The following is a 13,398-nucleotide window of genomic DNA, read 5'->3' as shown; positions in this document are numbered from 1 at the left end:
GCTAAGACGGGAAATTTTTATGTTGTGTTTATTTACCACAATTAAAAAGCAACATTACATACTAATAAAAGGGTCAATTTACCAAGAAGATATAATAATTCTATATGCGCATGAACCTAACAAAAAAGCTTTGATTGCCAGAAATTTTTACAGATTATCCTTTTTACAGATTGTCCTTTTTACAGATGAAGAAACTGAGGCACAATGAGATGGAGTGGAGCCCAAGTAAGTGGTGTAGCCAGGATTCAAACTAAGCCAGCAGGACTCCAAGGGTCTATGCGCTTAAATCCTATACTACTGTTCAGAGCATTTTGCTAGTGAAATAGAATTATACAACAACAACAACAAAACATGAAAAATTAAGGTCTCTATCTTCTCCCTTCTAAAACCAGCTACTCTTTCTAATAATTCCTTTACTTTTGGAAGTAGCAACGCCATTTTTTCAGGTGCCCTAATTCAAAACCTGAGCCACATCAGACTCCTCTCTTGACTTACATAACCCATCAGTCTCAATTCCCCTGACTTCTACTTGGCAAAACCTCTCTCCTACTCATCTTTTTCTTCCTACTTTCATTAAACTCTACTCTCTTTCTCTGTAATTCAGACCCACATACCTTGTCTGGACTATAATAGACTCCATTAACCATAATAACCTCCATTAACCAATCACAGTGCCCCTCTTTCTCACCCCTAAACATTTGTCAAGGGCAATGCTGCCAGATTTATCTAGCTATACCTGTCACTTCCAAACTGCTTAATATTATGTAGTTCAACAGCTTATCCTGGCATTCAAGGCCCTTCCTGCTTTGACTCCAGCCTACCTTCCAATCTCTTCCACCACTGATTTTTGACATAAAGTAGGGAAAAGTAGGGGAAAGACAACCTACTAAACCACTGTGTCACATTTCCCCCCAGATCTTACATATACAGTTGTCCCTCTGTATCCACAGGGGATTGGTTCCAGGAACCCACTCGGATACCAAAACCCAAGGATGTTCAAGTCCCTTACATAAAACGGCATATAGTAGTTGGCCCTCCATTTCCATGGATGCAGAACCTGCAGATACACAGGGTTGACTGTACTCTCTCATTTAAGAATCACAACTACATTACAGATGGCCTAAACATCCCTGACTTGCCCAGTCACACAGGTAGAAAATGGTGAGAGCTAGGGTTTCAATTCAGTTCTAATTAGGCCCATTCTTCTACTGTATCACAGACTTCACTATTCCATTTCCTCAAGTATATGTGCAAGACCTCAAGCTATTCCTCATGGGGGAATGATGTGAAGGCCCAGCTTATTAAGTAATGCTTCTTTTCATGAAGCCTTCTCTAATCCTTCCAATGGGATGTGATCTCCCCTCTATGAACACAAACAGTACTTCGTACTTTGGATTCATTCAACATCTTTCCTTATGTTTTAGATTTATCTGCTTAATAAAGTCTGAACTCTTTGAAAAGATTATGTCTTAAAAACATCTGTGTATCTTATCCACATGAGCCTGGGTCATAATAATTGAATTAACATGACTTCTGTGGGTTGGGTGTTTTTTTTTTTTTTCCAATATTAAAAAACTGGGTCAACTTCATTACCAGTAGTCTAATGAGTCTTCTTTCATCTAGAACTTTTACCATACCATATTTGGTGCCCTAAGTGTCTGGGTATTATGATTGTAGGCATCATTAATATTTTTAAACTTTACTAGGTTTAAACACATACAATTCAAAACTATCATACACTTTTCCCCCATATACCAAACTACTATAGCCTCTGTCTAGTAAAAGGCTTTATTTATTACAGTCATAAAATTATTTCTTTGTCAGAGAACTACTCTATGAAAAGGGCATTAATACCCATTTTTATAAAATTTTTTTACATTTGACCTCAGATTTGGGCAAGACACAAAAGCTCAAAAACTTTCTATACCAAATTCTCTTAAAACGGTCTATTTAAAGAATACAATGTCTTCAACTTAAAAAAAAATCTATTATATATACTAGAACATGAAGACAGAACAGGAAAAAAAATTTACCCTAGGACACTTCACTCTAAGGAACTTAGCCAACTGTAGGACTTACAAAGACTGTATGTTAATAACAAGTGAGAGTATAATCCCACCTAAACTCTAACTCAGAATTTTTAAAACATGTATCTAAGATTCTGACTCTTATAGAAAAAAATATGGTACTCCCCTTTCCCAAATATATTAAGAGAATTAAGACATCAGGAAAAAAGAGATGGTCCATGGCAGTCTGTTTCTAATCACACCCTGGCACATTATGACAGTGAAGCAGACAGGAAGATGAGACTATTTTTTCTGTTCCTCTAAGTGTATCAACCAACAAAATAGGAAGTTCTAAAGAAAAGAGAACTCCAAACAGAAGAAAATAGGTTTTATTGGTTCACTGCAGAGAATATATAACAAAACTAACATATTTTACATGTAAACACAACTTACAATGAATCACAGAAAACAGAACTTCTAGCAAAAGCCTAAAGATACTACCATGTTGTCAGTCTACTTCATTCTCTTTTCAAATTTCTTTGCACTTACAATCCCACATTTTAGCATGTACTATTAATATGAAATACTATTATGCAGAATTCTGTAAAAACTCATACTGTATTATTCTTGAAGAATATTGTTTTAACTCATATATTGTATTATTCTCATAAAGATCTTTACAGGCAGAGTGACTTTTATACCACACATTTATCAGAACAGCTCTAAGTAGAAAGAACTCCGAACAGCACTTTGACTGAAAGTACCTCAAAAAACTCAACGCTATATAGTTACTGCTGCAGTACCTACTACAGGAAGCAATGGTACTATTAGACTCATTCTTCTTTAAAATAACTTTAGTTTGTATTCTTCACAATTCAGTTAGATGAAGTTTTTTTTTTAATTGAAGTAAATTTATAATGTGTCAATTTCTGGTATTAGATAAAAGATTTAAAATGATACAAAATATTACATTTTATAGCAGCATCTGATCAATTTTAGAGCTATATCTGAAAGTTGACAGAGAATGTGTGTATTTAACAAAATTAACTCACAAATATCTGTGAAATATCAAGATGGTAAACCCCACATCATGTTGTATAGAGGAAAACCCGACTGCATGAATTCTCCACACACTCCATGCTATTTCATACTGCTCTGTCTCTGCTCAGGCTATTCTCTCATTCTGAAATGCCCATTCTAATTAGCTGACTCTTACCTTTTAAGACTAAGCTCAGGTTCATCTGCTCAAAAAGGTCATCCCCGAAAATCTGTCTTATTCCTAGCCTGGACCACATGTACTGCCTCTGTGCTCCTGTAACAATTTGATCATATCTTTTTCATTGCACTTAACATAAAGTGGATTATACCATATTCAACTGTTAGTCAAATTTATAATACTTTTAATAATTGCCTATTCAGTATTGTTCTTTCCCATAATACTACACAAGCCCCTAAATACAGGCACCTTCTATTCACTCCTATCATTCCCATGTTAAGCACAACATATCATAAATAGATGTACTTAAAGTATTTTTGGAATGAACAGATTATGAACATTAGAGATTATTTTTCTATGCTTATCCAAATCAACAAAAAATTAAATTATTTTAGCTAAAATAACACTGCATTCTGGATATACAATTTTAATCACAATCATATGTAAATATTTTAACAAAGATATTTTTGAATTATTTCATTTCAAAGGTATGTTTCTTAACATTTAATTTTTTACTTTTAAGTCAAATAAGCTATACTCATTCCCTTTTTATTTATAAAAGCAAAGAGTAGAGATTTTAAATTTTGAATCAAATAGTTCAAAAGAAGATATATTATGCCAATGATTAAAGGAGAATCTGCTGCTTTGACAAACTGGACTACAGCTTCAAAAGTTACTACTCAGTAAAGGTACACATGACTTCGAACAATTTACTACTGTGACTTACAAAAAAATGTTTTTCTTAACATTAGCACATATTAGATACAATTGTTATTTGTTATCGAATTTTGCTTGTTAAATACTAATGTCATTTTCAGAATCTATAAACAACATTTTCACTATACTGAGTATAAGTATGTAAGTATAACATTTAAGATGTTCCTACTTAGGGATCTGTTTTATTAAGAAGGCATTCTAGTGATGCTTCACTATCCATAGTCATTTCCTTGCTTGAACTAGATGACAATTTATTACACATAATAGTCTGAAAATCTAGTATAAAGCATTAAAAAAAAAAACGACTTAAATTTTACCTAAATAGGTGAACGATGTGTATGAACTCTTAGAAGACTATTTTTATTTGAGAATGCCATAGAAGTTACAGGGTTATACCTAATAAATTATTATTATTTGAATAAAAACATAAACCCTACTAAAAAATAAACTTACCACTAATTTGTTTCTAAGTGTTAAAAGATGAGATAATCCCCACTTGACATCTGTAACAAAACAAAAAACACAAAGCTAAATAATAGTTACTTACTTCAGGGAGCACTCTGCTGGTCAGGCACAGCTCCTCTGAGCCTCTAAGAAAAGTACATGGCTAATCTTACAAAGGGTTTGGGAGGAAGTGTGGAGTTCAGTGGCTGGTGGACTTTCAGTGAATAGGAGTTTGCAAGCCTCTAAGGGAAGCTGTTATTGGTTTAACTAGTTCTAAAAAACTGTCATTTATTAAGTAAGCAGATTTAAAACTGGTTCTGGGGACTATTACCATGGCTATACAAGAATCAGTCTTTTTTTTCTTTCCCTCAGGTTCGTAATTTATTGTACAAACTGAGTATCACAAGATGAGCTGACACTAGCTTCTTCAGGGATGAGACCTTAACAGATGAGGTACAGTTTAGAATTTATGTTGCTTTCACAGCTGGAGTGTTTTTAGACCTTAACTTGAAGTATAAGACTAGTCAAAGCAACGCTTCTGTACGTGGCCAGTACACAATTCATTCTCCCTGTGAGAGTGTAAGAGCTGAAGTATTTTTTGATGCCGGCGAAAATGAATTGGGCCTCAGTTTCTGGACCTGCCATGATTTCAGTCTGGAATGGTGAAATCACAAGGCGAAGGAGGCAAAGTTGAGTGAGAGCCTCTCAGGTACCAGAAGCAGCCTCCTGCACTTCAAGGAGTTTACAGCTCTCTGTTCTGGCTACCTCCTAGGAAAGAAGAATCAGCCTTTTTTAAAGGAGTTTGGGAACACACTTTTTTATTCTTACAAGGTAAACACATAATCCAATATACACATACATGTACTAAGGATATATACTAGTCTGGTGCTTTTATAACATTTCAAGAATTTTCAATAAAAAAATAGAAATACTGTCAGTCTTAAGGGTAAACACCATTTGTCTTATATTAGTTTAATCATCCATTCATTCAGTCAGTTATCACCTGTTATATTACAGGTTCTGGAAATTCAAAGATGAACACAAAAAGCAACAATCAAGTGCTTTATAGCAGTGCTATTCAAAGTGAGTGTCGTCCACAAACTTTTTTTTCAAAACAAATCTGCAATGAGGTAGGTCAAAAATGGAGTGTTTGGAAACTCTTTTAGCAAAGTAATATTTGACAGACTAACTTTATGTCTGTTGAATTTCATTAAAAAAAACTGAGGTATGTATTTTGTGTGTCCTCTTTTTCATTTCATTTTTCCAGTAATTCATTTTTGTCATCTTTTACAAAGTATTGATTCACAAACTAGTCTTTCACCACAGAATCTGAGAAGCACCACTTTATGGGGCTCAAGAAAGGCAGATACCCACAATAGATGAGGCTGTGTTATGGTCTGGTACTAAGATACATGGAAAAAGAATGTGGATTACACACCAAGAGAGTGTCTGCATCAAAATTTGAAGAATGGTGTTGGTGGCTTAAAAGCAAATGTCTCAGAAGACAGATATAGCACTCATATGAAAGCCTGAATCATCCATCCTCTAGATGGACTAAGATTATAATGTCTGGAAAAACAAATGACTCAGTAAAATTGCTTCAAGAGTCAGATTCTAAATGTGAAAAAACTTAGGAATACCTTAACCAATCTATCTCTTATATTTCGCTTTTAAAAAATGCATGAATAATCTAAATTTTTAAAGTTATCTATAAAATGAGTCCCCCCCCCAAAAAAAAGATGAATAAGACATGACGTAATTTCTGCCATTAAGGAGCCTGAATCATCTAGATGGGACACAAACAGGTGATGATGATAATAATGTGGTTAAAGGCAACAGTAGAGAGATATACTGGATGTTATGGGAGAACCTAAACTAACCTTTGTGATCAAGAGGGCTCCCCCATTGAATACAATAGCTCACATATACTCAAAGTTTCAGTTCCACTTTATTCAACTATAATCAAGTTTCAGATATCCTACCTCCTAAATTTCTCTCCTATTGTTGACCTTGCTTCTCTAGCCATACCACTTTAGTTGCAGGCCCAATCATCTTACAATTATTATTATTAGCCTCCCTCAATCTCTTCTCTCACCAATACATTCATCCTTCTTAATGCTGCCAGTTATCACTCCCAAATTCAAATCCAAACACATAACCTCAGTGCTTAAAAATTTCATGGATAATGTAACGGTAAGCAGAAAGAACTAGATAGACTGTATGATTTCTATTTTGTAAATATGTGTATGTGTTAGGTTTCTAACTCCAATTATTATTTTGGAATCAAGTAATGAAATGACTCCAAAAGTCTCTACTTTTTTACAGAGGAATTTGTGGAGGAAAATAAGGAAATGTAAGCTTAAAGTCGGCAACAGAACTTTAAGGCATGCACCATACAAAGTATATACCCAAAGCTCTTCAAATTCTAAAAAGAGAAATGACTAAATGTTTACTGTTATTATAACTAGTGTGTCTGTTTTAACTAGGTTAAATATTCCTATATATCATAAACATTTTATAATAGTTTAAAGTCCCTTATATAATGATCATATAGTATACTTGTTGATTTTATAGAGAGAGAACATGGTAGAGCAGAAAAAAAGTGAGATAGGTAGGGGTCAGGAGAATTGGATTTTAACTAACTGCATTATTAGAAAGTCACCTTATCTCTCAAGTCTCAGTTTCTTCATTTATAAAAAAGAAAAACAGGGTTGGTCTAGGTCAGGGGTCTGCAATCTTTTTCTGTAAAGGGTCAGATAGTATTTTAGGCTTTGTGGGCCATCCACACTCTGTCACAACTACTCAATTATGCCACTGTGGTAGGAAAGCACCCGTAGATAATACATAAAGGAATGGCTGGTTGTGCTCCAAAAAACTTCACAAAACTGACAGCGAGCAAGATTTGGCATATGAAACTAGTTTTGGATAATCACTATTTATAGTTGTCCTTTGGTATCCTGGGAAACTGGTTCCAGGACACTCACTCCACAGCAAAATCCGAGGATGCTCAAGTCCCTTATATAAAATGTTACAGTATTTGCATATAACCAACCTACATCTTCCTCTCATATACTTTAAATCCTCTCTGTATCACTTATAATACCCAATTCAATGTAAATGCTAGGTAAATAGTTGCTGGTGCGCCGCTAATTTAAGTTTTGCTTTTTGAAACTCTGGAGTTTTTTTTTCCCCCTGAATATTCTCAGTCTGAAGTTCCCTGAATTCGCCTAAATGGAACCCATGGATATAGATGGCCAACTGTACTAGTTTTAAAACTATGAGAGTACTCTTTTTTTCTATTTAAAATTACTTAAGCTGTTGCCTTCCTTTTTAGAGAAATCTGTTAGGCATATCTAACACAAAGCACAAAAACTAGTGGTTAATAGCAAAGTTTAGAGCCAGTTTTGGGATTCCGTATTAGCTGTGTAGCCTTGGACAAGTCATTTAAAATCATTCTGAGTTTCAGTTGTCTTGTAAGATTGTTGTGAAGCATAAATGAAGTAACATATGTAAAGTACTTAGCCCTGTATCTAGTTCACAGTAAGCATTCAATATATTTACATTATTAATTTTGTAAATCATGTGATTCTCAGTCCTTGGTGAGGAACACAATCTTCCAATCGACATTTTTTCCAGCAAAGAAATAATGTATGCTTTCTAATGATCTACATTCAGATTCATTTTTCACTATAGCAAAAGATGAGAACTAGCTACATTACTCTTTTTTTTTTTTAGATAACAACAGTCAGCATTAGTTGAGCGCTTACTATCTACTCTGTATGACTGTATAACTTTGGTTAAGTTACATAATCTTTCATTAGTTTCAGTTTCTCAATCTGTAAAAATGAGGAAAGTAACAGTACAAACTCGATAGGACTGTTACAAGGATTAAATGAGTTTATAAATTGTCTGACACATAAATCTATATAAGTAACTGCTATTATTTGAATTAGTTATTTCACATTTATTCATTTCAATCCTCAGGACAACCCAAAGAGGTATTATTCCTTTACTTATAATTGTGCCCAATGAGGCTCAGAGAAGCTAAGAAACCTCCCCAAGGTCACACAGTATTTAAGTGGCAATACCCAGGACGCAACATAGACTTGCCTATCAGCAAAAACTCAATACTAGAACAAAGATGGCATTAACCTTTTCTTTGTACAGGAAGTGTAACTATATCTTTGTATGGTATATATAAATTCCTTTATGAGAACTAAAATACATATATTAAAATATTCTCTCCACACAGAAAATGTCTTTGAATTTTTTAAAGTTCAAGAGAATATACGTAAAATTACTGATCATCTTACATTCATCTCTAATTGATCTTTGAGATCTATATAGACCTCTCAGACTATTTTATAAAGAGCAAATCTAGAGAGCCAGAGTTCTGCTGTTTCAGTCTATAAATCCCCAAGTACTGATTTAGAACCTTGAACTTTGAAAAGCATTCAGATTTCAAATGAAAATACCAATATCAAAGGGGAAAAGAAAAAAAATCTCAAGTAAAAAGACAAAGACATTACTCCACTGGACAGACTCATTCATAAGTTTGTACAGCATCAGCTGATCAATCTCATACTCTTTAGACCTTGTGATTACCACTGGTAATTGACCCAGAAACAGAACTTGGCTTCACAGTGTAAAGCCTTATAGTTCAGCAATCTATCACAAACAAGGAAAATAGGGCAGTTTGATACAGCTTACTTCCAAACTCTATCACAAGAATGAACTCAAACTTAGAATGCTAACCTAATTCTGAAATTTCCAAAATGCAAACAAGATTAATTTTAAATGTTATAAATGAAAATCACAAATTATAATCTAATCTACATAAACTGACTGGAAATTTCATATTTTCCCCAAACTAGCAATACTGAACGTTAAAATGATCATCAATTAGGATTCAATATAACTTTACATTCCATGCTATACAAGAAGAAATATTATACAACAAATATACTATATAAATCTCGTCATCTAGTTTGGAAGAAAAAATACTTAATTTCTTTACCATTTGGTGTTTTGTTGAGAAAGGGAAAAAGTCCAAATTTTAGAATAAACAAACCAAATTATCTTTTAACATTTCAAAACAATATTCTAACATGCTGGATTGTATTAGGGTGCCATTCTTTGCCATGCATTCTATTGCTCATCAATGCTGGCAGGGTGGGAGGAGGAACAGACAGTATCTGCCTAACAACAATGGATCAATCAGTGGTGTCAGCTCCAGGTACAAGCAACAGCACTTTTATTGGTATGGGCATAATATACCAAAAATATCACACTGTAGTTCAAAAACAAAACAAAACAGGCACTCGGGTGCTGCAAAAATTACCTGTTCACGAACAGAAACCTATTCACTTTCCTTTCTCATAAACACTAATTTTAAAAATAACCTGCAAAATATCCAATAAAGAAACCTGCCTAGATACTGAAGCTAATGGTTCTTAGAACCTTTGAGGGGAGAATGGCTGTGGAGAGGATGGTCACAAACCCCTTTGTTAAACTATGTTGAAAGTTGTGGGTCTTCTCCTTAGAAAAGTACAGATATACACAGAATTCACAGACTACTGGAAGACCATTTACAAGTGTACCTACAGATCCAGGTTAAGAACCAGAGATGAAGTAGAAATTTTCCTAAGGTCCCTTTGACCCTCTTCCATAATTTTATTACTGTCTCACAAAAACCAACTAAATTATTCATAACCAGACAATGAACTCTCTTGTACAGCCACCCTTGAAAAAAAAAGTTTGATAGTACTTACATAAGCAGTATCCAACAGAAAATAAACTGTACGGACACATTTTAAAATACAGCATGTGACAATGATACCAATGAACACAACAGTACATTACAGTTTATAAAATGATTTCGCATACTATAACAATTAATATTTTATCCTCCTTTTATAGCTAAAGAAAGAGAGGTTCAGAAAATTACTTGCCATGGTCCCACAGACAACAAGTGAAGAGCTGGGATTCTAATTCAAAGTTGCTTAGTTCCAGAACTGAGCTCAGAACATTATATCCTGAAGCTTCCACAAAAGTCCCTCAAACAGAGAAAACAGATTTTTTAAAAAAGCCTAATGGGTCACACTTTATTGAAGTTATACCTTTAATCTTGATATCAGTTAAAAATATTACATTTTGTATGTTCAATTTCCTCTTGCTTCACTGGTTAACATGAAACATGTTTTTCAGAAAAGTGAAGAAATGGTCAAGCTATTAAGTTTTAGGACTGAAAAACATGACATTCTGTAATTTTATGAAGCATTTCTTCTCCCTCATTAGTTTTTTTTTCTTTAGTTCTTAACATACAAAAATTAATGACTGTTGAAAATTCAAACATAAGAAACCAAACTTTAAATATCCAATTTTTTCAAACACTAAAGCTATTTGAAATTAATTTTTAGGATGTTCAAAATAGCCCCCTTACTACACTTAAAAAACCCCAAAACTTAGCAATAAAAAGACAAACCCCCCCCCAACAGTCCCCTTAATCTTTTAAAAATGACAATACCCATTTTCGGTTCTCTATAACTTAAAAGTTCTTAATTTTTTGAAAAAGGGCATTTGTCTAAACCCACTGAATGTACAACACCAAGAATGAACCTTAATGTAAACTCTGGACTTTGGGTGATGATGTATTATCAACGTAGGTTCATCAGTTATAACAAATGTACCACTCCGGTGAGGGGTTTTTGATAGTGGAGGAGGCTGTGCATACATGGGGCAAGGCAGAGGGCCTAGGGGTACAGAAGGTATATGAGAACTCTCTGTACCTCCCACTTAAATTTGCTATAAAGCTAAAACTGCTCTAAATATAAACTATTTTGACAGAGAGGGGAGGGGGTCAAATTAACCTACCTTACCTTCTTCTTTAACAAATGAGGAAACACTGTTTTTAAAAACTACCCTCACTGACTGCGAATTAAGTTTCCTGCCAGGATGCAGAACATGCAATTATTACAGAATATACTGTCATCTTAGAAAGCAACAGTAGCAATCTTATCAAATGCTAAAAGAATTAGCAGTTTTAACTGTTAATATGATAAAGCTAAATACAACAGCTGAGTACGGTATCCTAAGATTTCTTTTGATATTTATGTTCATCCTCTTTGGTATCTCAAAGGTGATATGCGAAGTGACTAAAAGTTTGAAATGGGTCATGGGTTGGCTGACAAACTAAAGTGGCTGCCAGTAGAAAGGACAAGGAAAAACAGCAACCAATGAAAAAAGCCACCGCCAAGTAGAGGTCCTCTGCTTATCCAAGTCTATCCTTTGGCAGGACTCGATTTCCTTACAGAGTCAGAATCAAGAATACCAAGAATCAAACAGCTCTCAACCTACACAGGAAAAAAACACTGCAAAGAAAGAAGAAATGCAACCAGTAGATATAATTCTCGTGTCAACCCAACTTCTTTCAAGAACCTTTTCCCAAAGAGTCTTTCCAAAGTGGTAACACTAGCATAAAAGGACAGTTATTCTATTAATACAGATTAAAAGGAGCACTGAGAAAAGTTCAATTTTCTACAAAAAGTCATCAGATCAAACACTGCTAAGTGGGAAAACAAAAAGCTTTTCAAACTCAGGTGCCCAAACGCTAGGACTGTGCAAATCCAGTGAAGGACCAGCTCCTGGCTAGAACTATGAAGACAAATCGCCTCCCTCAGGAAACTAGCAAGCTAACTAAGCCCAGAACTGAGTGGAAGGAGGAACGAGCTGGCATCAGGGGCTGTAAAACAACTCCAACGAGCGGCTGCGTGTTTTGAAAAAGGCTGCAGTTCTCGTGTCACACCGGGAGGCACTCTCCGATCCGGTCTCCACCCCCGCGGATGGTCCACCTGGCGCGGGCTGCAAACCCCCGGCACCAGCAGGTCCGACTCGCAGCGAGCCCCGCGGACCGGCCAGTCCAGACGGGCAACGAGCCTCTCGGGCGGGCCAGTGCGGGACAGGCGGCTAACCCTCCGGACCCGCAGCATGCCCCCAGAGCCAGCAGTCCCGGAGGGGCGGCCACCCCCCGGCAGGCTGCGAGTCCTGCGCCGCAGGGCCCCGAGTCACAGGCCGCGGGTCTCGGGGGTGTCCCGCCGCCCTCCCCGGACCCCGAGCCCATGCCAGCCGTACCGCGCTGCTCGTTCCCGGGACCCCGCGAAGCACCTGCCAGCCCCTCTCTTCTTCGAAAGACCGAGAGGGGCCGCCGGCGAGGCTGACAGAGCCAGAGGCTGGGGGTCCCCTCGAAGAACGCGACCCCGTTCCCCACGCCGAAGGGGGCGACAGAAACCGTGCAGCGGTTTAATGGGCCCAAACGCTCTCAGCTGCGGAGTTTGGGTCACTCCCCGCAAGCCTGGAGTTTCCCCGCGCCACAGGCGCGAGCCCGGGAGGCGCTACGATTTGGGGCTGCGGCGACGGGAGACTTGGCGTGAGCGGACCGCACCGCACAAAGGAAGAGGGGAGTGAGGGAGTACGAGCGTCCGGTTACCTCAGTCCGCGGCTCGTTCCTCCACTCGGTTCCTCCCGGCTTCAACACGGCTGCAGCCGAGCTATCAGCTTCCCGCAGCCCGGAGCCGCGCCGCACCAGCCCCGCACGAGCACCCGACGGACGCGCGCTCCGCTGAGCGGCCTCGCCGAGCTCAGCCGGCGTCTAGCGTTCTCTCGCCTCCGCCCCCGAAGCGGCGGCCTCAGGGAAGGGGCGAGGAGCGCGTGCCCGCGCCTGCGCACAGCACCCTGGGAAGAGTGGTTTCGAATTACCTTCTCCTGGGGCCCGCCCCCGCCCCCACGCGCTCGCCCGGCCGGCTCCCTGTGGGCGGTGGGAGTTTTCACCCCACGATGGGTGTTACCCTGCCCGGTACTGCAGACCAACGCCTTGCGGACGCTCTCAAAACGCATTTTTAGATAGGTCACAGCATAAATACCTCTGGAGTCAACTGTTTCTTTACTTCCTTGGCAGTAGAGTAAATCTCCTCCTGCTCATGATGAGGGTTCTTAGGGTCTAAGTCTTTAAAAAAAAAA

The 13,398-nt window shown here is 37.5% G+C and overlaps 1 protein-coding gene and 1 pseudogene across 12 annotated transcripts in view; both read right to left on the bottom strand.

Annotated features, from left to right (window-relative positions):
* Nucleotides 1-13,047, bottom strand: part of KLHL8 (kelch like family member 8) — a 61,588-nt gene extending 48,541 nt beyond the window's left edge. For 8 of the 12 annotated variants that reach the window (XR_004326652.1, XR_004326655.1, XR_004326661.1 and 5 more), the window contains exons 1-2: nucleotides 12,869-13,047; nucleotides 4,393-4,442 (exon numbers count right to left, since the gene is read on the bottom strand). The gene's annotated coding sequence lies outside the window, so the exon portion shown is untranslated. Of the gene's footprint in view, nucleotides 1-3,222; nucleotides 3,578-4,392; nucleotides 4,443-12,868 lie in introns of those variants that run through there. The other 4 variants (XR_004326657.1, XR_004326663.1, XR_004326653.1 and 1 more) reach the window with 4 other exon arrangements.
* LOC116669289 lies at nucleotides 4,454-5,339 on the bottom strand (annotated as a pseudogene).
* Nucleotides 13,048-13,398: the final 351 nt, after the last annotated feature.

Source organism: Camelus ferus, chromosome 2, assembly GCF_009834535.1.
Source record: "Camelus ferus isolate YT-003-E chromosome 2, BCGSAC_Cfer_1.0, whole genome shotgun sequence".
Classification (NCBI taxonomy): domain Eukaryota; kingdom Metazoa; phylum Chordata; class Mammalia; order Artiodactyla; family Camelidae; genus Camelus; species Camelus ferus.
Note: the sequence above shows the minus strand (reverse complement) of the source record. Positions and strands in the feature narration are given on the sequence as shown.